The 24,392-nt window shown below is 39.5% G+C and overlaps 2 long non-coding RNA genes and 1 other non-coding gene across 3 annotated transcripts in view; all 3 read left to right on the forward strand.

Annotated features, from left to right (window-relative positions):
* LOC120541424 overlaps positions 1–14,213 on the forward strand; it is a 102,551-nt gene extending 88,338 nt beyond the window's left edge. Inside the window, exon 5 of the long non-coding RNA XR_005636004.1 lies at positions 14,058–14,213. This is a non-coding gene — a long non-coding RNA (uncharacterized LOC120541424). The remainder of the gene's footprint in view (positions 1–14,057) is intronic.
* Positions 14,214–14,895: 682 nt separating this feature from the next.
* Positions 14,896–17,915, forward strand: LOC120540835. The gene is made up of 3 exons (XR_005635886.1): positions 14,896–14,987; positions 16,321–17,031; positions 17,781–17,915. It is a non-coding gene; the product is annotated as an uncharacterized LOC120540835 (long non-coding RNA).
* Positions 17,916–24,044: 6,129 nt separating this feature from the next.
* LOC120541805 lies at positions 24,045–24,149 on the forward strand. Its single transcript, XR_005636080.1, has one exon. It is a non-coding gene; the product is annotated as a U6 spliceosomal RNA (small nuclear RNA).
* Positions 24,150–24,392: the final 243 nt, after the last annotated feature.

Here is a 24,392-nt window from a genome sequence, read left to right on the forward strand (position 1 = left end):
ATCAAAGTGTCCACTACTGAAATCATCACCTGAGAGTCTAAGATGTTTAAGAGGCACTGGCAGTTGTCGAAAGGTGTAAAATATGTGGCCATTTCAGTACACTTGAAGCGACAACCGAACAATTCAGCGGCAGCCATCAACTCACATGCAGAACCATAGGTGAAGAGCTGAAGCATTTCACTCTTCTAGTGCTCCTGTGTAGTATAATTATCTCCTGTACCGTCATCAGTCCACACCTTGAACCTGTCCCAGTCATTCAATACATAAGACACAATGTTCCTCCGGATATCAAGAGTGAGCCTGATATGTCCGTGCAATATGTAACACAGAGAATGGAAAAGGCAGGTGCCATCTCCGGGCATGGAAACCACTCGGTAAGTGACAGTTCTTTGATCGATGGTGATCACCTCGATAGACATGTTAATAGGGGTATGGTTGGAATGATAAAGGAAATGGGTACCTGAACAATGTAAAGTAAATCTAAAATACCTAAACAATATCTACAATTGTAATAAATGAACAATAAAACAGTGGAGAAGCCGTGAATTAAATAAAAAGGCTGTAGTTATCAGCAGTGAGACGTGAATCCCGTGGCGAAGCAAGGAAGGCAATGTAGAGACTGGAGCGACAGACGGCCTTATATAGGCAGGCAGCCAACAACGTGGGAGGTGTTGGGATGGGGGACCCAATGCCGCCACGCGGTGACCGAGCTGCAGGCTATGGACGTATATATGTACGTAAGTAGGATTCAGTTAGCATTGGGAACCCTTATGGGCCCATAAGTAACAAAGACAGTTGAAAAGTTCAATATGGCGGCTGACAGTGGCAGCATACCACCGAAATAAGTACGTACATTGGTTTCGGTTAGCGCAGGGAAGCCGCCTACCAAATTTCATGAAGATGGGGCCATAAATAAGAAAGTTCAACATGGCGGACGTTGTCAACCGTTATGATCGTTACACGTAGAATTTCAAGATGAAACCTGCTTAACTTTTGTAAGTAAGCTGTAAGGAATGAGCCTGCCAAATTCCAGCCTTCTACCTACACGGGAAGTTGAAACATTAGTGACATTGGAAAGTTCAATATGGCGGCCGACAGTGGCATCATACCACTGAAATAAGTACGTACATCGGTTTTGGTTAGCACAGGGAAGCCATCTACCAAATTTCGTGAAGATGGGGCCATAAATAAGAAAGTTCAACATGGCGAACGTTTTCGACCGTTATCGACCGTTATGACCGTTACGTGTAGAAGTTCGAAATGAAACCTGCTTAACTTTTGTAAGTAAGCTGTAAGGAATAAGCCTGCCAAATTTCAGCCTTCTACCTACACGGGAAGTTGGAGAATTAGTGATGAGTCAGTGAGTGAGTGAGTGAGTGAGTGAGTGAGTGAGTGAGTGAGTGAGTGAGTGAGTGAGTGAGTGAGTGAGTGAGTGAGTCAGTGAGGGCTTTGCCTTTTATTAGTATAGATGCCTGAAAGGAGCGCTCCTCTCCCACTCCAAGTACCATAGAACACAAAAGACTCTCTGAAATAATAAAAATGACAAACATTGTATTACTATTTGCAAGGCATTTATTTCTTCTTGATTGAAGAAAAAGTTAAAAAGCATTTGTACAGATACATAGGAAACAAATAAGAAAGTCCAGCTGTGCCTGGATATGCAAATTCAAACAATGGAACAAGCCAAAACGACATCAAAAAGGTTTGGGGCAGCCACCCATATAATATGCCCTGGCTGCAAAAGGGTAAATAGTAATGAGATGTTCACCAGTCAGAGTCTAAAACAGAACTGATTTGAGTTTGAAAGTATGCTGACTTTAAAGGCTGGGACAGGAAGTGATGTCATTGTGGGGCCAGAACCGGAAGTGGTGTTATCATGACCGGAAGTTATGTCATCCATTGCACGGGACTTGTGAGTGACGTCTATGGGACCAGAAGTGACATCATCAATGGTGCCAGAACCTAGCGGGATTTCCCATGGATGGTTTGCAGAGCACTGAGAGAGAACGTCAGTGCAGCTCACCACCCCCTGGTCTGGCATGGTGCTACCATTATTCAGTCCCTTTAGCTTTCTCCCAATCGCACGTGTGTGACAATTGTTGTTAGCAGCAACATTTTTGCATGTCATGTGCATTGATGGCAATGCTGTATATAACATCACAATGATCATGTCATTTAAGACAATTTTGCAATTATTGCAGCATCCAAGAAAATGAATAAAAACTTCATAAGAAATGATTTGTGCTTAGTTAAATAGGTAATAGATGTTTAGGTTTTGGTTTAGACTCGTGGTCTGTCTTATCACTATAGCTTTGCTTTGCCACATTTTGTGTTTTCATTTCCCAGCCTAGTTAATCTTTTGTCCTACAAATCACATCAGCTTACAACAACATATTTGTGGACTTTGGAAAGTAACTATGACATTTAGCATTAAAGCAGCGTGTAAACCAACAAACTATCCCAGTGTTTTTGGGTTTTGACTTCTTCTGGCTGGATCTATACTACACCTAGAGCTTAGAGAAACAGGCTAAGCTTAATGAGACACTTCCTAAGTGTCCCATCAGAGAAAGAGAAAGTGTCCACTGCATTTCAGAGGTCTTCAAATATTCTGTTCACCTTACAGTGATATCCCATTTGAAAGTAAAGGTTTTTCCACCATTGCATAGGAAAACCTAAAAAACATACCATTTTATAGCTGTACATGTGCTAAGGCCCTGAACTCAGAGCAGAGTGATATACAGGATGTAAGGCAGAATCACACATTTAGATCTGGTGTTTGTTAAAGACAGAAATATAATAAAAGTTCAGATAACACAGGGTATTCTTCCCAGTCATGCCTATTTCAGTATCTCCATCATTGCCCATATGAAATCTCTCAGAAAAAGTACAGTCAGTAGGCAAAATGCTTTTGAATGCTAAATCAACTGTGTCTAGAAATACTAAGTACTCAAAAAACATGCAAAATAAAATATGTGGAGAAACCAAATGTGTGACACATCTACAGTATATATACAAAGTACTAAAACATACCAAAAACATACATATATATATATATATATATATATATATATATATATATATATATACAGTGGAACCTCGGTTCACAACCATAATTCGTTCCAGAACTCTGGTCGTAAACCGATTTGGTCATGAACCGAAGTAATTTCCCCCATAGGATTGTATGTAAATACAATTAATCCGTTCCAGACCGTACGAACTGTATGTAAATATATTTATTTAAAGATTTTTAAGCACAAATATAGTTAATTACACCATAGAATGCACAGCGTAATAGTAAACTAAATGTAAAAACATTGAATAACACTGAGAAAACCTTGAACAACAGAGAAAACTAACACTGCAAGAGTTTGCGCTATAGCGCTATGAACCGCTCACTAAAAACACTTTCTTTAATGAGTTTTAAGTACAGGGAAAAAATGAACATACTTCCGTATGACCAGGCAAGTAATCCCGGGTCGTCAATAAGAGGAACCACACTCTCTTACCCATGCAAGTGGAAGCTGTGAGTACGGAAAGCAACACTTGACTGGAGGAGGGCAGTGCACTGGTGATAGGAGAGGAATTATGAGGTAAATTACTTGTGCTTGTGCTTTTGTTACTTTTGTGAGGTATTGTGTGCAATAAACACAAGTTTATTTGAACCTGGGCTTTCATTTGTATGATTGTGTTAGGGTTTGGGGCTCATATATATATATATATATATATATATGTATATATTGTAATGGATGGCCGGGTTCCACGCCCGGCCCTTTTGCTCATGTTCCGGGGAAGTCACCAGAGACTCCGCAGTACATTTCCCCGGGACACTTGGAACCCTCAACTGAGCAGGTGAACGGGCAGGAGTTTCCTGCCTGCTTCCACTCCCGCAAAGGTCGAGCCAAAGGGAGTCGAGTGTGCTACAACTGCGGCAACTGTGGCCACATCTGGCGATGTTGTCCTGTGAGCATGTCCATATGGCAGCGACGTCGGGGCAACACCCCCAGACCATTTGCTTATATTTCCACAGGGCAGATCTGTAGTGCTGAGGACACCAACTCCCCATTATGGAGAAGATCAACCCTCGCGGGACGGGCCGCTGAGTCCCACGAGACTCATCTGGAAGAGGGGTGGTGTAATGGACAGCCGGGTCCCATGCCCGGTCGGGACGACCCTGCTGTATATGGTCCAGGGGAGCAGCCATGGACTTCTCAGTACCTCCCCCGAGACGCTTGGTGGCAGCCTCCCTGGTTGATGATGCCTCAGTTTCCCGCAGGGCTTCATGGGAAATGGAGTTCTCCCCAACCCTGTGGGGACCCAGGATGGCTGCCAGGAAACGAGACAGAGATAATTAAGCCCAGCTGGTTTAATCATCAGGCCCATACGGGAGTGCAGGTGAACAGGTGAACAAGCAACAGGAGCACTCCCGGGAGGGCCATAAAGGAGCCAGCAACCACCACTCTGGGCCAGAATCGGGAGGAAGAGGACGAGGTTGCCTGAGAGTAGTGGTGGTGCCAACGGAAGGATTGCTGTGTGTAAAGTAAGGTGCTTTGGGACTGTGTTATACCTATGGTGTTCACGGGGAAGATGTGCCCCACAGGGGAAGAGTGTTTGAACTGTTTAAGTGTTTGGGACTGTGTTGGGCCTGTGGGACATGGGGAAGATGGGTGAAGAGAAAAATAAAAAAAAAGATTTCTATTCAATTTACACATGCCTCAGTGTGAATCTATGCCAGGCCGGGCGCTTTATATAGCGCCTTATTCACTATATATGTATATACTGTATATTCATTGCATTCGTAGTCTGAGTCCCAACCTGTTATGCAACATTCCATGATCTGCTTCACGCAACTGAAGAAGGCACCATGGCGGATGTTTGCCGAATGGCAGACCAACCACAAGTGTTACCTGGTAGGTAACCATCCACACAATTCAGGTCGGGACTCATACTACGAATGCAATGAATGTAATTACTCCGGACCCACAGGCTGTCAAATAAACGAACCACACACCGTAGCTCAGACTAAAGCGGCTTCATCTCTGATGTCTGAGGTTCGATCCCCAAGAGGGGAACAATAGAGTGTGTACATCTGATGAGCCCAAATGAGGGCAAAACACGTGTAGCGTACTCTTTGCATTATTTGACAGTAAACTATATATATTGTTTCCAGGTTCAAAGTCACTTGTGGACATCAAGGAAGTGCTGGGGTGCCAACCCGGTCACCCCTTTAAATCCTAACGCAAGTTAAAGAAAAACAAATAGGAGTCTTCAGGAAGCACTTTAAAGGTGTTAGCTCAATAGATTAAGTCTTCATCGAGAGCTCCATACTGCTGGCAGTTTGGGTCCAAAATGAGACATCTTATGTGGGGTGTCCACTATTTTAAAGTTCTCTAGCTGTCTGGGGCAGAGTCAATTGCCATTAGTGGGCATCTTCTTGCTGCTGTGGTACTTTACCAATTTACTATCCTCCGAAAGTTATACTTGCATTTTAGTGGTGATATGTGAGTATTCCAAGGATGCTCGCTTTGCACCTTTGAATAAGCTCCGTCACACATTTGACCTGACTAAAATATTCATATGGGAAAATTTTTGATGTCATGAAATCCCTAAATCTATTGTGTCAGGCTGTGATATCTAATTGGTTTCAAGCTTTGGGTGCAGTATGATTCAAATTTAGAGATGAGACTCAACTTAATGTCTGATTATCAACTAGCTAGCCAGAAGGAATCAATAAAAACTGGGGAAGATCTATGCCATTAAATTGACAAATTCAGTTCAGATTGGAAATATTCAAAGATTTGATATTTCTGAAACTGGAATTAGAATTAGAATTAGAAAGCCTTTATTGTCATTGTACCAGTACAATAAAATTGTGAAAGCTACATCTGTAAACGGTACAACAAACAACAACAAAACAAATAATATAAAATATATATATATTGTATATATATATACAAATACTTAGCACCTTTAACGCAGCCACCTCCGGCTCTGTCTCCTGCTTTCTGGTCAGTGCCACCGTCTCCAACCCATATAACAAAGCTGGGCTCACTACCGTCCTGTAGACCTTCCCTTTTACTCTAGCTGATAATCTGATTTCTAATTGAAAAATATTAATCATAAAAAAAAATCTTTATCACAGGCCAAGAACCACTAGAAAAATGTTCAGTCACGTTAAAAAATATCTCTCTATTATGAAAGAAAATCTTGAGACGAGATTTTTTCAAGTGCTGCCCTCCTCTTGACCATTTTTCAACCACGCCACTGTCCTCTCACCTCTCATTCATGTGGTTTCTTTTGTCAGACACAGTTCCTGCACTCTTAGCTCTTATAAATATTTACGTTTTCCTCCTTTTAAGTTCCCAATAAAAGAAGACTTGTTATGTCAAAATCTTATTGAAGAATTTTATTCCTAAGGATTATCAACAGAAGAAATGAGTACACAGGCAATCCTAGCATTAAGAAACAAGTCAAAAGAATTAACACAAACATTATCAATCTGTTAAACGGAAAATTGGTTAAATGCGTATCAGTAGATTAGGCTGAAACAGTTGGTGGTGATCATGTGGAAGATCTTGAAATAATTCATAGAATATCTATAACCGTTAACACCATCCGGTTTACTACTGGCCGAATTACTGTTGAAAGAAGGATGTATCGTAACAGGTGACAAAAAAAAAATAATGTACATGTTCTGCGGATAACATTAGACACCAAAGGAGATATTGATATGCCATTCATATTAAAACGTTTACAGTTTCCTGTTAGAATAGCTTTTGCTATGACAATTAACAACTCACAGGGACAAACATTCGATAAAGTCGATTTATTTATTTGAGAGAAAGAAACGATATTCACATACAGACAGTTATACGTTGCATTGTCACGATGTAAGTCCAAACATGAAATCAAAATTCAACGTGATATTGATGAAAAGTTCATTCAAAAATTGTTTTTACCATAAAAGAGTAAGTTTAAAAAGTATTTGCGTGTTAATTTCAAAGCCAAACAGAACAAAAGCGTATAACGCAACGAACACCTCTAACGCAACATGAAACATAATTTTCTTTCAATTTATTACGTTTTACTATTTTTTACTATGGTTAATTATTTGCTGTAATGTAAAATAGTTAGTTTAATTATGCATATGTAACAATTCCCATGAAAATAACAACTTGTTTAAATTGTACATCTGCTTCCCCATACAACAACAACATTTATTAATATAGCACATTTTCATACAAAAAAAATGTAGCTCAAAGTGCTTTACATGATGAAGAATAGAAAAATAAGAGACACAGTAAGACAATAAAATAAGTCAACATTAATTAACATAGAATAAGAGTGAGGTCCAATACGCAAGCGGCATATCCGCGAAGTGACTAGCGCGTAGTGCCCACCTGAGGGTTGGCAAATGAAGCGAGCAGGGGGCAGAACCCCCTAGTATGAATAAATAAACAGGAAACACCACAACATCACCAAAATGTCTGAACGAGGGTAGCATGTACTGTATATGCTAATTAAAATAACAAAACATGAGCTCCAAATTTTAATTGCTTGCTAGGATTTTCTTCTCTACTTGTTAATTATTACTGATCTGCAATAAATGCACGTCCATCTTAATGCATTAAAAATACCAAGTAATGTAGATGAAATAGTGACCCTAAGGCTTTTTAAGTATATTTGGATATGATTTTGAGACAACTTAGTAATTAACTATCCAAGTTAAATAGACAGGCTGAGTAGATTTCTCCCCACTGAAAAAATGTCATGTTTGTATGACTTATCATTATTTGAAAAGTGTTGGCGGTATTAATTGAGCTGATAGAAATTTTGTGAATATCTGGTGAATTATTAGAATTAAATAGAAAAGCTCAGATATGGATCAACATATAGACAGAATGAACACTATAAATGATGTGTACTATAAACAGTAGAGAATGTCATTTAAGGGTCATTATAATTCAAACACAAAAGGAGTCCATCTGTCCAACAACTCCTTTTGAGACCCTGAGCAGCCTTGAAGCTCTAGAGATTATCACAGTAGTATTGTGCACAAGGCAGGCCAGAAACAGTTGTGACTGGGATGAGTTTCCACTGCAGGGCACTCATCTACACTCAGTCACATTACTCCAATGAAGAGTCCACAACTACATGCCCTCCATAATGTTTGGGACAAAGACACATTTTCCTTGATTACCTCTCTGCTCCACAGTTTAAATTGATAAATCAAACAATGCAGACGTGATTAAAGTGCACATTGCAGATGTGCATTTGACAGAGACTTCTATCCACAGAAGACTTCATGAGGAGTAATACAGATGCCACACTGGAATATGCTAGTTAGCCACAAAAACAGGATGGCCTGATTACAGTTTACAAAAAAAAACACTTAAAAGAGGGTGCAGAATTCTGGTTAAAAGTCTTGTGAACAGAGGAGTCAAAGATTAATGTGAATCAGAGTGCTGGCAAAAGGAAAGTGTGGAGAATGAAAGGGAACTGCCCAAGATCCAAAGCAGACCAGCTCATCTGTTGAACATGATGGTCGGGGTGTTATGGCTTGGACATGTATGGCTGCCACAGGTACTGGCACACTTACCTTCATTGATGATGTAACTGTTGACGGCAGTGGCAGAATGAATTCCGAGGTGTACAGAAACATCTGATCTGCTCAGGTTTTAGTAAATGCTGCCAAACTCTTTGGATGGCACTTCATCCTACTATAAGATAATGATCCAAACATACGGCTAAGCCAAACACAGGTGTTTTTCAAAGTTAAAAATGGATACTTCTTGAATAGTTGAGCCAGTCATCTGATTTAAATCTAATTAAGCATTGCTTCCATATGCTGCAGGGAAAACGTAAGAAGACAAGCCCCTAAAACAAGCAGGAGCTGAAGATGGCTGCCTTAGAGGCTTGGCAGAGCACCACTAGAGATAATACTGAGCACCCGCTGATTTCTGTGAATCGCAGACTTCAAGCAGTCATTGCATGCAAGGGATTGTGACGGTGCAGCAATTGCCTTTGGGGACAAGATGGTCGGCCGACCGGGGAGAAAAAAATCCACAGAGGGATCACGATGGACATGGACCCTGGTCTCCTTACTGCGAGGCAGCAGTTCTACTATCATGCCACCATGCCACCAAAATAATACAGTTTTAGCAGTAAAGCATTCATTATTCATTATCTGAAAATGCTTTTTCCAGTTTAGGGTCTCAGAGAACATGAAGCTAAGCTGAGCAAGGCAAGGGTCAATGTCTTTCTCAGAACATGCTAACACACAAAGACTGAGAAAACTAAGATTTGACAAACAACCTAACAATAAAATATGAATGGCAACCAAAACATTCAAGGGAATGATAGCTACTGATGCCAGGGTTTAAAATCATGTCTCCTGAAGTCCAGAACCTTAGACACTGCGTCCTAGAGTAGTCGAACAACTTTAAACTTTTTATTGCTTTAAATCAAAATCATAATCTCAGCAAAATACCAGAAAGCAAATGGCAGGAAAGACCTAATGGGCTATTGAAAGATGGTTCATTCACCCCCTCTAGACACGTGTGTGTTCTAACTTTAGCAACAGACGTATCTTCCACTGAACTTTCTCAAATGTCATGCAGCTCTTTATAAATTGGATAAACAGCATACTCAGATTCAGTCTTTCATAAAATCACAAAGGTACAGTCAATATTTAGACTGATAAGTAAGTTTCATACAGGTTTTATCAAGAATCAAATGCAATGAAAGATTTAAGAATGTAAAAATTGCATAATCAGGGTTAAAACTATGCGGCATATGTCACAAATGTGCTTCTTTAAATATTTGTATTAAGAAAAGAGAGGTTGCATTGCGAAATAACACACCACAGGAAATCAAAGAATGACAGCACCCCATACCTCTCCAAACCCAAAATATCTCGACATTCCAGGCAAATGTCTAATAAGAAAATGCAGTACAGCTGACAAATGAAAGTCATTAGCAGGAATCGTAATGGTTTGCCAATCGCAATGTTGACTGATGTAACAATTTTTACCTACCACTCTCCCACTTCCTGGCACAGCAACACGTACAGAAATGTACACTTCATAAAATGACACGTTCAAGAGGCACAACTGCACTCGTGGTGCTGCTTAGGTCCACTTGACCTGTAGGAGACTGACACTAAATGTAAGGGTGACCATAACAGCCATTTGGACCTGCTGGTCAAAAATTAACAGCATGGTCACTAAAATGAATGAGTTTTCCCCAGAGCTTCCAATTTAAAAAAGAAAACAGACGTTTGGTCTGGCATCTAATGTCAGCTGGAGATGTCACTGCCCTCTTTCATTACTTTGGCAAGTTGCAGATACCCTGGTTATTTAGTTAACAACATGGCATAACTTGCTGTACGAGCTGAAAAACATGCAGGATCAAGCGCACCTACACTTTAGGATGCAACTTGTTCAAATAAAGGGCTTTAAATCTGAGAATGCAGTCATTACTCGGGGAGGTCCGCAGGATTCTGTTTTGGGGCCACTTCTTTTTCTCATTTATATCTTCCCAATAGGTAATATCTTTTGGCACCATGGTATTAAATTACATTGTTACGCTGATGACACACAGCTTTATCTATCCACTAAAACCACTTCTGTTTTTCATCCAGATACTCTTATGGCATGTCTCCAAGACATAAAGTCATGTATAACTCACAATGTTTTCCAATTAAATAGCAATAAAATTGAGGTGCTCCTCATTGGTTCTACTGTAAATCCACCCTTGGTAAGGTTAACCATTCTTCTATTTTAATTAACGACACTGTCACAAACATCTCTTCCCAGGTTAAGAGCCTGGGCGTCATTCTAGACAGTACCCTCTCTTTTTCTTTCTATATAAGTAATGTTTCTCGGATTGCCTTCTTCCACCTCTGAAAGATTTCGATACTTTGTCCAGTTCTTATGCAACACAGTGCAGTACTGAAGTATTAGTTAATCCCTGAGTCACCTCACGTATAGATTACTGTAATGCTATTCTATCTGGCATCCCACAAAAACATATCCATCGCTTACAACTTATTCAAAATTCTGTTGCTAGGATAATAACCTGCTGTTCTAAATCCACTGAACATACTACACCTATTCTCTCTCAACTTCACTGACTCCCTATTAACTACTGAATACAATACTAAATACCGCTCTTAACATTTAAAGCTCTTCAGAACCTCACTGATCTCCTACAGACTGACACTCGTCTCGCTCACTCAGATCCTCATCTGCAGCTTTACTTTCTGTACCACACATCAAACTCTGTTCTATGGGATCTCGAGCGTCTCTCATTGTGCTCCTCAACTCGGGAATTCTCTTCACTCTCATATCCGTCATCTAGACTCAATAACACACTTTAAAACTGCCCTTAAAAGTTATCTTTTCAAACTGCCAAACCAATTATGAATTTAACACTGTTACTGCCAGATATCTTTGTATGTTTGCTACTACTTCTGTACTGTACCTTATTGCTATTTGATTTTATCGTTCTCTTTGTTTTTTATTTTATTAATGTTGTTTAACTTCATTGTAAGGTGACCTTGAGTGTGAAGAAAGTTGCCTATTAAATAAAATGTATTATTATTATTATTATTATTGCTAGGGGCCCTGCTCGCTTCACTCACCAACCCCTGTGCAGGCCCTACGTGCTAGTCATTTCCCGGATCTGCCGGTTGCGACGAATCGTGCTGTGCTTTTGGATAAACACGAATATCAACTCTGCCTTTGATATCTCCGTCTTTCGAAACTATTATTGCTGACAATTCCTCACATGTTGGTTTATTACATATGCACGCGTAATCTTTCGGGTTCATATAGAAATCCAAGAAAACTTCTTTGTCCGTGCTTTTCAGATAAATTTTGTGTAAAGTGCAATACTTTTGGACGTATGGATTTGTATCCATTATTGGCTGTAGAATTTCTAATTCGTCTGATCGTTTAACTCTTTCGATTCTATGTTGCATCGCTTCTCCATGATCATAAATATAAACCTTACCGAATTGTGGTTTCTTTGAAATTAAACTTGTAGTAGCTTTAATTGTTGCAGGATCACAGATTCTCATCGCGTATGGTCCTGAATCGTGTAAATCCACATTTTGAGCATTGAATGATGCGAACGCAAACAGATTATTGTAGATTTGAATATTTTGCCTGTAGTGATTGTGGATTTCACTTTCACCAAATAACAAATCTTTTATTTCTCACAGATACGCCTCTTCATTGGGAAGAAACACTACTTTTACTTGCTGGCAACACGAATTAGATGATCTACAAGTCTCCGACTTTAAAGCCGAACAATATACTTCTGTCATATCACCCATGAACATATAGTCGCTCTCTTTTCGCTGTTCTGTTATTTCACTGAGTAATAATTTCCATTTGTTAGCACTAATGCAATCTTTTCTATCAGAGACTTTCTAATTTTAGTACTTTCATAATCTCTAACCTGCTCTACATGTATTATTGAACGTCTTTACGATGCTCTACTTTGTCTTCTACTCTTTGTCTTTTATTCCCCCAGCTTGAACCTGTTAGATTTTCAATTCCACTTGGTCCAGGCTGATTATAACTTTCCTTATTTTTCCGAATTTGCACTTATATTATTGTTGTTTCTTTAATTCTTTTCTCTCCAACGCCTCTTTTCGACGCGCTGCCCTTTCTTCTTTGCTTAGTCGTTGACGTTGTACCTAGAACGCATAAAATTATTGACTAGAAAAAGACTACATCAAAGGAATTGAATAGATTGTATGTCATGTATTAAAATGAGGAAAACGTAAAAATGTATAAGAGCTGAGAGCTCAGGTACTGTGTCTGACAATAGCACTCACACGAATGAGAGGTGAGTGGACCGTGGGCATGACAAAATCTCTTGGCACAAAGTCTCATCTCACAGGACTGGAAATTATCTCTCTGAAAAAGTCTTGTGTCGTCCCAGGATTTTTTAATATAATAGAGAGATTTATTTTGGAAACTCCTTACTGCATGGGGTGATAAATAATGAAGGGCAGAAACTCAACCAGATGCTCCTTCCTCATCAGAACTAAGAAAATTGTTGTATCTAGTGGATCGATGCATAAGAGCTGAAACCAAATAAGAGAATACTGAATCTTCATTAAGCACCAATGCATCTTAAGTCCTAATGCTAGAAGCCAAGAGATCCTAAGACACCAGGGAGAAAACCTTTGATGAATGCACCTCTTGTGTGAATACTCATGGAATGTTGATGCCTCCTTAAAAATTGGTGCAAAGGCACCAGGAAATCTTTGCAATGGTGTCTTAGGACAACAGATACCAAAAAGTGATCCCACTCCACACTCCACACTCCTTACACCAGGGCCATTGCTACAGAGGTAGTCGTTTTAACGGAGAGTCTGCAGCATCAGAGCGCACTGCTTATGTAAGTTGTGTTAAATGCCAACAAAGGTTTTACAAATTGAACATTTGTGTATGTCTGCTGCTTGTTCCCTGATTGAACAAATTCTTATTCAATTTCCACAAGTAGCCTCAAGCCACCACAATCTTTCCCTTTTTAATAAATGTAGTATTAATAACGGTAGCAGGGGTTCGTGGAATCGTCTGGAAAGGTTTGAGGAGAGGAAATAAACACAGAAAATAAGATTCTGAGGGTATTTATTCATGCTTTCTGTGAAATCAGACTCATACTAGCACAGTTAAACCTGAGCAATCACTCTCAAGATTAGCATTTCTTTTTTTTCCACAGATTTTTTTTTTGTAGAATATCAATTTCTGCTTTCTTGAGTAGTTACTAAGAAAAAGGATCAGTTTCAACAGTAATAGCTAGTAGTGTATCACAAAAGCTTTGACCACTATTTGATTCTTCTTTCACTTATCCTTGAGGAATTGAAAACAGAGCATCCCTTGAGAATAGCAAACTGATATTCTATTACTGTGTAAAAAAATTAAAATTACAAGGAAAGGCTGGAACATCTGGAATGATGAAGGACTAGAGTAACACTGATGATACATTTTACATTCCTCAAGAGTATAAACATGATCAACTATTGTCTTTTCTTTTTTCAGGAAACTGATACCTGCTCCGAGAGTAACAAAATAAAGTTGAGAAAGAATCTACTCAGGACCTCCTCACATATTTCCTGCCTAATAAGTCCTGGGAAGACTGTGATGTTTGCTGATGACATTGTGATCTGTAGGAGAGTAGGGAGCAGGTTGAGGAGGCCCTGGAGAGGTGGAGATATGCTCTAGAGAAGAGAGGCATGAAGGATGGTAGGAACAAGACAGAATACATGTGTGTGAATGAGAGGGAGGTCAGTGGAATGGTGAGGATGCAAGGAGTAGAGCTGGCGAAGGTGGATGAGTTTAAATACTTGGGATCAACAGTACAGAGTAATGGGGATTATGGAAGAGAGCTGAAGAAGAGAGTGCAAGCAGGGTGGAATGGGTGGAGAAGAGTGTCAGGAGTGATTTGTGACAGGTGGTTATCAGCAAGATGGAAAGGGAAGGTCTATAGGATGGTAGTGAGACCAAGCTATATTATATGGGTTGGAGATGGTGGCACTGACCAGAAAACAGGAGATAGAGCTGGGCGTGGCAGAGGTAAAGATGCTAAGATTTGAATTGGGTGTGACGAGGATTAGGAATGAGTACATTAGAGGGTCAGATCAAGTTGGACAGTTGGGAGACAAAGTCAGAGAGGCGAGATTGCATTGGTTTGGACATGTGCAGAGGAGATGCTGGGTATATTGGGAAAAGGAAGCTAAGGATAGAGCTGCCAGGGAAGAGGAAAAGAGGAAGGCCTAAGAGAAGGTTTATGGATGTGGTGAGAGAGGACATGCAGGTGATGGGTATAACAGGGCAAGATGTAGAGGACAGAAAGATATGGATATAGATGATGCACTGTGGCAACCCCTAATGGAAGCAGCCGAGGAGAAGAAGAAGAAGAAGAAGAAGAAGAAACAGAAGAATATGTCCTGGGAAGAGCGCTGCTCTAAGGTTAGGCTGAACTTCTGTGGTTCACGCTTCAAAACATCATGAGACACTTATTATTTTTTTCTCTCTCTCTTCTCTTTTCTTGGGCAAAATTGCTTCAAACACAAGCACTTCCAGTGCCTAGCATTTAATCACTGAAAATTTGAAAATATTTGTATTTTATTTTTAGAACACAAGCTTTTTACATAGTACATAATGGCTGGCCTGCAATACTGCCACATCCAGACTGAGTGGGCAGGCTGGGGATGTCTTTAATGGCTTCTCTTCAAGCTTTAGGAAATGATTAATTTATTTTTATTTATTTTATATATATATTATATAATGTAGGGACCACTTAGCCCTCATTTGATATACTGAGGTGAACAGTACACCCTGGTGAATAGCTATACCTAATAGAGAATTTCCAGTTACCTGAAAAGCACAGTATTTGTTATTCTGACTTACATTTTTCTCTGTTTAATAATCAATATTGGTCAGGGAAATGTTAAACCTATAGCATGAAGACATGTTACTGATAAAAGGCTGACACGATTTCTTGATCTTGAACCATCTTCTTTCTCCTTTTGCTAGTCATTCTGTGTTTATATAAAAAAAAGATCTTCTAGGCAGTTTAAAGTTGTCAAATTTGAAGTAGCCAAATATATTTATCACATTGCAAAAACTGAAATTTAAGCAAGTGAAAAGTATTTATATCATGACATTAAATCTTGTTTTCCTTATTGTAAGAGTTATTGATTTATCCAAAAACATTTTAATTTATGATTATTTAGCCCACTTTAAGAAATCCTGTCAAGTAAATTTTGCTGCCCCCTAAGGCAGATTTTTTTGTTAATTAAGAGCAAAACAACGCCTATTTGGAGTTTTTTTTTGTCTAGTTTTTACGTACAGTATGCATTTTTTGCAGTGCAATCATTCTTTGTGCCTTTGATAGCTCAGTCTTTCAAAACTATTATCACTGACAATTCGTCACATGTTGGTTTATCATATATACTCGCGTGATCTTTCAGATTCATATAGAAATCCAAGAAAACTTCTTTCTCCGTGGTTTTCAGATAAATTTTGTGTAAAGTGCAATACTTTTGGACGTACGGATTTGTGTCCATTATTGGCTGTAGAATTTCGAATTCGTCTGATCGTTTAACTCTTTCGATTCTATGTTAGCCTACGTTAATAAATCCTGTCAAGTAAATTTTGCTGCCCCCTTAGGCAGATTTTTTGCTAATTAAGAGAAAAACACCTATTTAAATTTTTTTGTCTAGTTTTTACATATGCATTTTTTGCAGTGCAATCATTCTTTGTGCTGTTAGCACTAATGTGAAGTTTTGTTCTTTTTTAGTAAAAGTCAGTGAAGCCACAGATGAAGCAAATAACAAGAAGGCACTCCCAAGTGTTCAAGAAATGTGACTCACAGCACAACTCAAGGCAATCACCTGCAGCAGGATCTTCTGGTTTGGCAAGCTCCGAAATTTCCAGGGCAAGTCATCTTGCTTGGTCTCAAATGCCATTAACTAGACAGTGATTGTCTTGCCAAGACGCCCCATTCACGTTCATCTTACCGTGTCTTTGATGAAGGCCTTGGATTATTTTTTGGTGCATGTCAGGGCACTAAGGTTTATTAAAGTGCAGTTGGTAACTTATATAAGAAGAGGAAGTTTAAATGAGTTTATTTCTTTCTTTCTTTCTTTTTCAAATGTGTTGAGGTAGCTTGACTTACAAGGTTGCATATTTAAGATTGTTCTTGGGGAGTTACTGAAGTTAATTTCTCAGTCTTTCCTTCACAAATACACACACATATAATATCCACCATTAACAATGAATATGAATCTTTCTTAAATGTAGTTCTTCAAAACTTGAACTTAGAATATTTTCTACCCTTAGTTACATGGAGCAGAATGATTTCAAAGTTTACTTAGTCTGTGGTGCCTACTGGTGGAGCATTTAAGGGAAGTCCACTGGCTCTCTGATGGACAGCATCGGTCCTACAGCATTACTCACAAATGCAGAGAGAGAGAAGAGCACATCTGCCATTGCTTTGTTGCAACTCAAGGTAATCAAACAATATACTGTGCACTTGACAATAATGACCCAATAAAACTATAAATAGAAAGAAAGGAACCAATAGAGGCAGCATTTTAAAAATAGATGTGTGCTTAGCCGGGATTTGAATGAGGACACAGGAGATGTTTCCAAATTTAAAAAAAGGATAATAGGAGATCAGGCTTGAATCTTCACACTCGATCACTGCTTAACTTTTGGGGTACACAACAGGTTTTTATGCATGCACTGTACAATATAATAGAATATTTAGTTTCATTGTGCAGTGGTTAGCACACCAAATGGTTGTGAATTTGTGTGTTCTCTCTGTCTCTACATTTGGTGGGACTGGATGTTGAATGATTGTGTTTTCCTCCCACATCCCAAGAATGTGCGTGTGTTAGGGTAACTGGTGACTTTACATCTTCATGACTGTGCTGAAGCTCTTTGGGGTTTTCTGCCAAACCATGTTATGGTAACCTTAACCATCAGCAATCTATTTGTCACTCTGTCAATGCTGTGAACCTAGCAGGTGATTTAATTTCATCCAAAGATGCAGAGAGCAGCCTCTACCAGAGTGGTCTGTTTTTGTTCAAGGAGTGGAGCAAACTGAATTCCATTAGGAATAATTCTGTTTAGTATTTAAAAAGGTGCGTCACAAATGTGCACTTAGGGGGCAGTCAAAGGGTCCAAGTGAGCATGAAATAATTAAAGATAAGGGATTGGAATGAAGCCCTAACCCATTTCTCCCTCTTTTAACAGAACAACAGAAGACTAACCATTCTTTTCCACTTCAGCACCACTCATTATAAAAATGCCACTGCTGACCTACCTCTGATGACGTCACTTTCCAGCCAGCCATGATGACATCACTTCCAGTCCACCTCTGATGACATCACTTTTCCCAGCCAGCCATGATGAAGTCACTTCTGGTCCACCTCTGATTACATCACTTCTGGCCAGCCATGATGACTTCACTTCTGGTCCACCTTTGATTACATCACTTTTTTCCTGTCCAGCCATGATGATGTCACTTTCCAGTCTGCCTCTGATGATGTCACCTCCAGTCCACCCCTGATGACATCACTTTCCAGTCCACCCCGATGACACCACTTCCGGTCAGCCTTGATGACATCGTATCCTGTCTGCCCTCAACTTCCTTCCTGTCTCCATTATTTAAATAACCCTGACTCTCTTTCTTGTTTGTCAAATGTTTTTACAACTTTTTGACCAGATTCAAACCTTTTTTGAATACTTGAAGCGTCGGATTTTATACGGGGAAGCTTCCCCAAATCTTTTTCTTGTGTTTTGTTGATTAATTTCCTCACAGGTGTAACCAGAAGAGGTGGTTCCAAAATTCACTCCAGAAGCAGCCCATGGAAGGCCAACCTTAACTTCTGAACTTCTACAGTATGTCTTGAGTTGAAGGTTTCTAGTTTCCCTTCCAAAACATGTCCTAGTCCTCACAATTCTAGCTCAATACTGCAAAAAGCGCAGAACATGTCCTGAGGCATCTGAAGAGTTTCTAAGGGCCCTTGGAGCTAGTATCCCATAGTTGTCTGCTTTAGCGTTGCCCTGCACCTTCTTTTTAGTCTTTCAGCTGCTCCTGTTAGGGATTGCCACAGCGGATCATCTTCTTCAATATTACTCTCACTGCACCACTCAGAGCAGCTGATTGGAAAGAGAATTATCGGTATACAGCATCAAGCACACGCTGCCTCAGCCATGCTGTCTATTTGAACTGCTCTCATACAGCAAACACTTCAAAACCTTTCCTGTATGGACCTCGCGGTTTAGAAAGAGTTTCATCCCAAGAACTCTAAACGCACTCAGTCAGTCCATCAAGTGCTCCTTGTAGAACTGTTTGAATTATAAGTACAATCACCTCACTGTAAATTTGCACTACAGTTATAATATTGCACAACCTGAGCCACTTTATAAAGCGCGTATTTACATATGATGACGATATCATTTTTAAGATGAAATGCAGCAAAATATGCTTATTATATTATACATATAAAACTTTAACTTCATTTAAATAATCTATATTGTTAATAATTAAAGGACACGGTGTCGCTGCGTTGCAAGGATCTGGTGCTCTGTTCATGGATTGTTCCTGCCTTTCACTGTATGCTTCACTGGGACTGGCGTGAAGGATAGAATAATTAAACATGTACTACGGAGATATTTCAATGTTCCTTAAAAGTTTTGAAGAATCGGCGTTGTAAGCATACAGATGGCTTAATGTCTGTTACAGAGCTGATTGTGTGGCAATTGGGTATTTGGAGAAAAAAAAGTAAGGACAAAAATCGGAGGTTAGTACATTTGAAAGAGACAGTACTGCTGCAATAAATTATTTCATCGAAGGTCGCGCACAATCACTGCACCACCATGTTCCCATGTTTAATAACATGCTTTAGCTCCTATCATCATGAAAATGATATCACGTATACTTCTCAGTATTTTAAATATTCAGAGAGCTGTAATATTCCGAATGTAATGGATTCTATGTCCTGTTGGAGGAAGAGAAAGCCCGGAAGCACGTAGCGATTCACACACATAGAGCACATAGAAGATCAAATACAAAACAAAGCATTTAACGTGCTACTTTAGTTACAATGGGATTTGAGAAACTAGTAAATTAAATGATTTTAAGATGAAGTTTATGATGTTCTACTTTAATGTTAAAATAAACTACATGATTAAAGTGGAAATTTTCGAGACTAAAGTTAACATTTCGTAATTTTTTCCCACTGTGTGCCTTTTTTTTCTCTGTACCCTAATAAGCTTTCATATGACACTCAGACGGTGGACTACGACTCGCCTTTTCGCTTCGACTTTGCTATCTGACAACTTCTTTATATTTCAGCCACTCACTTTGTGAATTTGAACTTTCAAGTTTCTCCAACACTCTGTCACTCGATGAACTTCCTTTTGTTTTTTATACTACTGTTTAAACCAACAAATAGTACGTTTTTCTTTGCCTCCACTTGGTATTCGCTGAACTTTTTCTATTCCCCCCACCCCGTGCTTTTGCCATTGCCTTTTCACAGAACGCTGAGCTTAAGGGCTATTTATATTGACTTTCATATTCAAAGAGGCGTGATTCTGGGAGTAGACTGGGCGGGACAACAGGGGTGTGCACGTGAGTTACTTTTCACGCTGACCGGGATTCATGGAGTGGAAGTTGGCATTCGCACAGATTTAAGCATCTGGTTTCTTTTGCGCATAAGCACATTTCTGTTTTTGTGCTTACGTCATGTTATAGTGTGAATTCTACGCACGGCGTTATGCATGAGGCCCCTGGTCACAAATTCCCATAATCACACTCCTACACCTTGTGGAAAGCCTTCCCAGAAGAGATGAAGCTGCAAAGGGTGGGCCAACTCCATATTAAAGCCTATCAATTAAGAAAGGGATGTCATTAAAGTTCATGTGTATGAAAAGGCAGGCATTCCAATACTTTTGGCAATATAGTGTATGCTTTCAATGAATTGTGCAACTGAATAGTTAATAAACAAATTTTACAATAGTCAAGCTTGCCTAAAACAAATAAATTAACTCACTTTTCTGTGTCCTACATAAGAAAACTCCTTAATTTTGCAATATTTCAAATCTGGAGAAAGCAGGGTTTAGAACATTTCGAAATGTGATAACTAAAGATTAAATATATAGATTAGAGGTGAACTTTGGCTATTGGCTTCAGTGAGAGTGGGTGTGTAATCGTGTATGTGAATTTGTACTGTGATGAAATGCAGTCTCTTTCATAGATGATTCTGTGCTGCTCTCATTATTATATATGACTTCCTGTGTCTTTATAAAAAAGTACATTAAAAGTAGATAACTGGGTGGATAATACAACAGTCACATAACATTCTTAAAATGCAAATCGGGAATGTGGAATCGGGAATACCTATCCTGGTAGCTTTGGGCCCAATGCAAGAAGTATGAGCCAATTTTGGAGTGGACATCAAGCCAAAGCCTCACATGCACACACTTACAATCATGCTTAGAGTTGGCATGTTGCTCCATCTTGCAAGAAGTAACCTTCTCTTAACTCACGATCATCCAGTTGATTCTGACATCACATAAACGAATTGGTGACCCAATAGGTTCGCACCATGAAGACATACTGCTCAATACTGTACACCACCATCCTGATGAGAAGCTGACTGACTGAGTGAAGGGGTATGGGTGGTAGGCACCCAGAAGCTGCAAACGGAGGTTAAACGTCTCGATGGCTGTCTGGCATCCACCTCATCACTCTGACACAGGGGTATCCCGGCTTGTTCGAAGTTTCATATACTGAGGAGCACATTATATGTTTTTTCGTTCAGATTGCTTCGTTCTAGTGAGAGTTATTACAGAATATTTGGGGCCTCTTTCGAGTGAATCTCCCCGTGTAATATAATATAATATAATATAATATAATATAATATAATAATATAATATAATATAATATAATATAATATAATATAATATAATATAATATAATATAATATAATGCGGTGGGCTGGTGCCCTTCCTGGGGTTTGTTCCCTGCCTTGCACCCTGTGTTGGCTGGGATTGGCTCCGGCAGACCCCCGTGACCCTGTGGTTTGGATATAGTGGGTTGGATGATGGATGGATGGATAATATAATATAATATAATATAATATAATATAATATAATATAATATAATATAATATAATATAATATAATATAATATTAGTATACTGCTGTGGGCTGGCACCCTTCCCAGGGTTTGTTTCCTGCCTTGCATCCTGCGTTGGCTGGGATTGGCTCCGGCAGACCACTGTGACCCGGTGGTTTGGATATAGCGGGTTGGATGATGGATGGATGGATAATATAATATAATATAATATAATATAATATAATATAATATAATATAATATAATATAATATACTGCTGTGGGCTGGCACCCTTCCCAGGGTTTGTTTCCTGCCTTGCGTCCTGCGTTGGCTGGGATTGGCTCCGGCAGACCACTGTGACCCTGTGGTTGGGATATAGCGGGTTGGGTGATGGAAAGATGGATAATATAATATAATATACTTGGTAATGTTACCATATCAGACTACTTAGAATTCAATTCAGATTCAAGTAAAAATTTTGAATACTCATATATTTTTAAAATGTTCAACTGGTATTTCACTGCCCAGGGGTTTAATGACTAGAATGATGCAAAAAGGCTCTTATTCAAAATAGATGAGTGACTTGTTCTGTGTTATAAAGTTAAGATCAATGGGCTGCAAGCCCTTTTGTAAACTTGATATAATTCCCCTATATACAAAAGCTAAAAAACAGATAAAATAACACTTTTAATTAAATTTGAAAGCTCAATTTATTGTAATTGCTCATTTTAGATATTAAAATGTCAAAAATTCCTTTTCACTTTTATATAAGTACACCGCCTGTCTTATTAAACGATATCCCTACGAAGGTGCTTTACCTGCACCCGAACTCCGTGTGTGTTGCTCTTTTTCTGTTTTGGTACGACAGCAACAGCAAAACCTTTTTACAGGTTGACGAGGGTTTTCGCTCTTGGCTATCAAGTCACTTTAAAAACAAATGAATAGAAGGTATTGCCATAGAGTATATGAATGATGATCGTACTTCAGTATTAGTAAATCCCAAAGATCACTTGTTTTTAATAATTTACCTGTTCTGTCATAATTACTGGAAAACCTACTGTGTTTGTCAGATATACTGAACACCTCACAATGCCATAAGCTGAAACAACCATAAAGCTGAATATTTCTTAAGAAATGCATCGTCTTTAACATGACTTCATTAGTGCAGGCATTTGATTTCATTCACTTTCTAATGTTCCCCTCTAGTGGCCATTAATCAGAAATGCAAGCATCCTATTTCCTCGTCCTGGAGCCTGATAATCATTAAAATTACATACCTGGTATTCTCAAACCAAGTCTGGGTCATAGCAGGCTGTGGGAAGCAATTGGGGGAAAGGCAGAAAAAAACTCTGGACAGAACAACAGTCAAACAGAGCGGCAATTGAAAAACACCGAGACATCTCAAAAGATTCAGCAACGCATAAAGAAAAGTGCAAAATGATATAAAAGAAAGGCAAACCAATGTATAAGTGTAGGACCCAGAGCTAGTCACACAATACACCCAGTTTATATTTAATGTCCCTAAAGAAACATTGTCCCAATTTCAATGTGTCTGTTTTTACTAGCTAGACTAAGCTAAGTACAAGCACAGGGTGGGTAACACAATATAGTGTGATCACTGCGGGCAAAAACAAACCTTGCAGTGCCTCTTGGCACATTGTGGTGGCATGAGCCAGGAGCTGAAACTTCTACAGAATAAAGCATTGTGGAGTGGATGGACAGCTTAAGCTGTGGTGACCTCTAATCTTGCCATTTTCCTCTTTTCTATCAATCTATTAAGGCCAGTCCTCAAATGCAGAAACCAGTTAGAAAAAAGTGTCTTAAGATGTTGAGATCTTGGGGTCCAGTCACTGATAAATACCCAATAAAACACATGTATCTTAAAGAGTGAAGGGGAAACCTCCAACTTCAGCAATGGCATAGGGGAAGCCCCCACATGGTCATTGAGCAAGTCAACAATAAGCCGTGGTGGAAGATTTTTAAAAGCACAAAGTTAATGGTTCTAACATTCCAGGCAGTTCAGCTTTGCATGGAGACTTTAGTCTTGGGCACAATATTGCCTGAAGCCCCTGTAATTTGACTAAGCCGTGACATTATGGTGGAACATCTGCACACAAGTCTGTCAAAGATGTTATTAGGTTGTGTTGCCAGTTCCATTTCCCCTCTGGTGCAAACCCATAGAAGAGACGTTCGGACTAAGCATCAGTATTGATGCCAGTTTTTTAGGAGGATAAATTATTTTGAAAGTGAATCAAAGAAGTCCATCCTTTCATCCGTCCATAAGACACAAGATGGGAATCCAAGCAGAACACAGTATCAGACCATGTCAGCCTACACATACTCAATCTTTCAATCCCCAGTTGAGCTAACGTGTGACATCTTTAGCACATGGGAGGAAAACTAGAGTACATATAGAAAAACATAGAATGATACAGAGAAGATTAGCATGGTCCCTGGCGCAAGGATGACACGCAAATTCGTGAAGCGTTCCTCATTTTTGGGCGGCACGGTGGCGCAGTGGTAGCGCTGCTGCCTCACAGTTAGGAGACCCGGGTTCGCTTCCCAGGTCCTCCCTGCGTGGAGTTTGCATGTTCTCCCCGTGTCTGCGTGGGTTTCCTCCCACAATCCAAAGACATGCAGGTTCGGTGGATTGACAATTCTAAATTGGCCCTAGTGTGTGCTTGGTGTGTGGGTGTGTTTGTGTGTGTTCTGCGGTGGGTTGGCACCCTGCCCAGGATTGGT

The sequence above is a fragment of the Polypterus senegalus genome, chromosome 12 (genome assembly GCF_016835505.1).
Source record: "Polypterus senegalus isolate Bchr_013 chromosome 12, ASM1683550v1, whole genome shotgun sequence".
Taxonomy (NCBI): Eukaryota; Metazoa; Chordata; class Cladistia; order Polypteriformes; family Polypteridae; genus Polypterus; species Polypterus senegalus.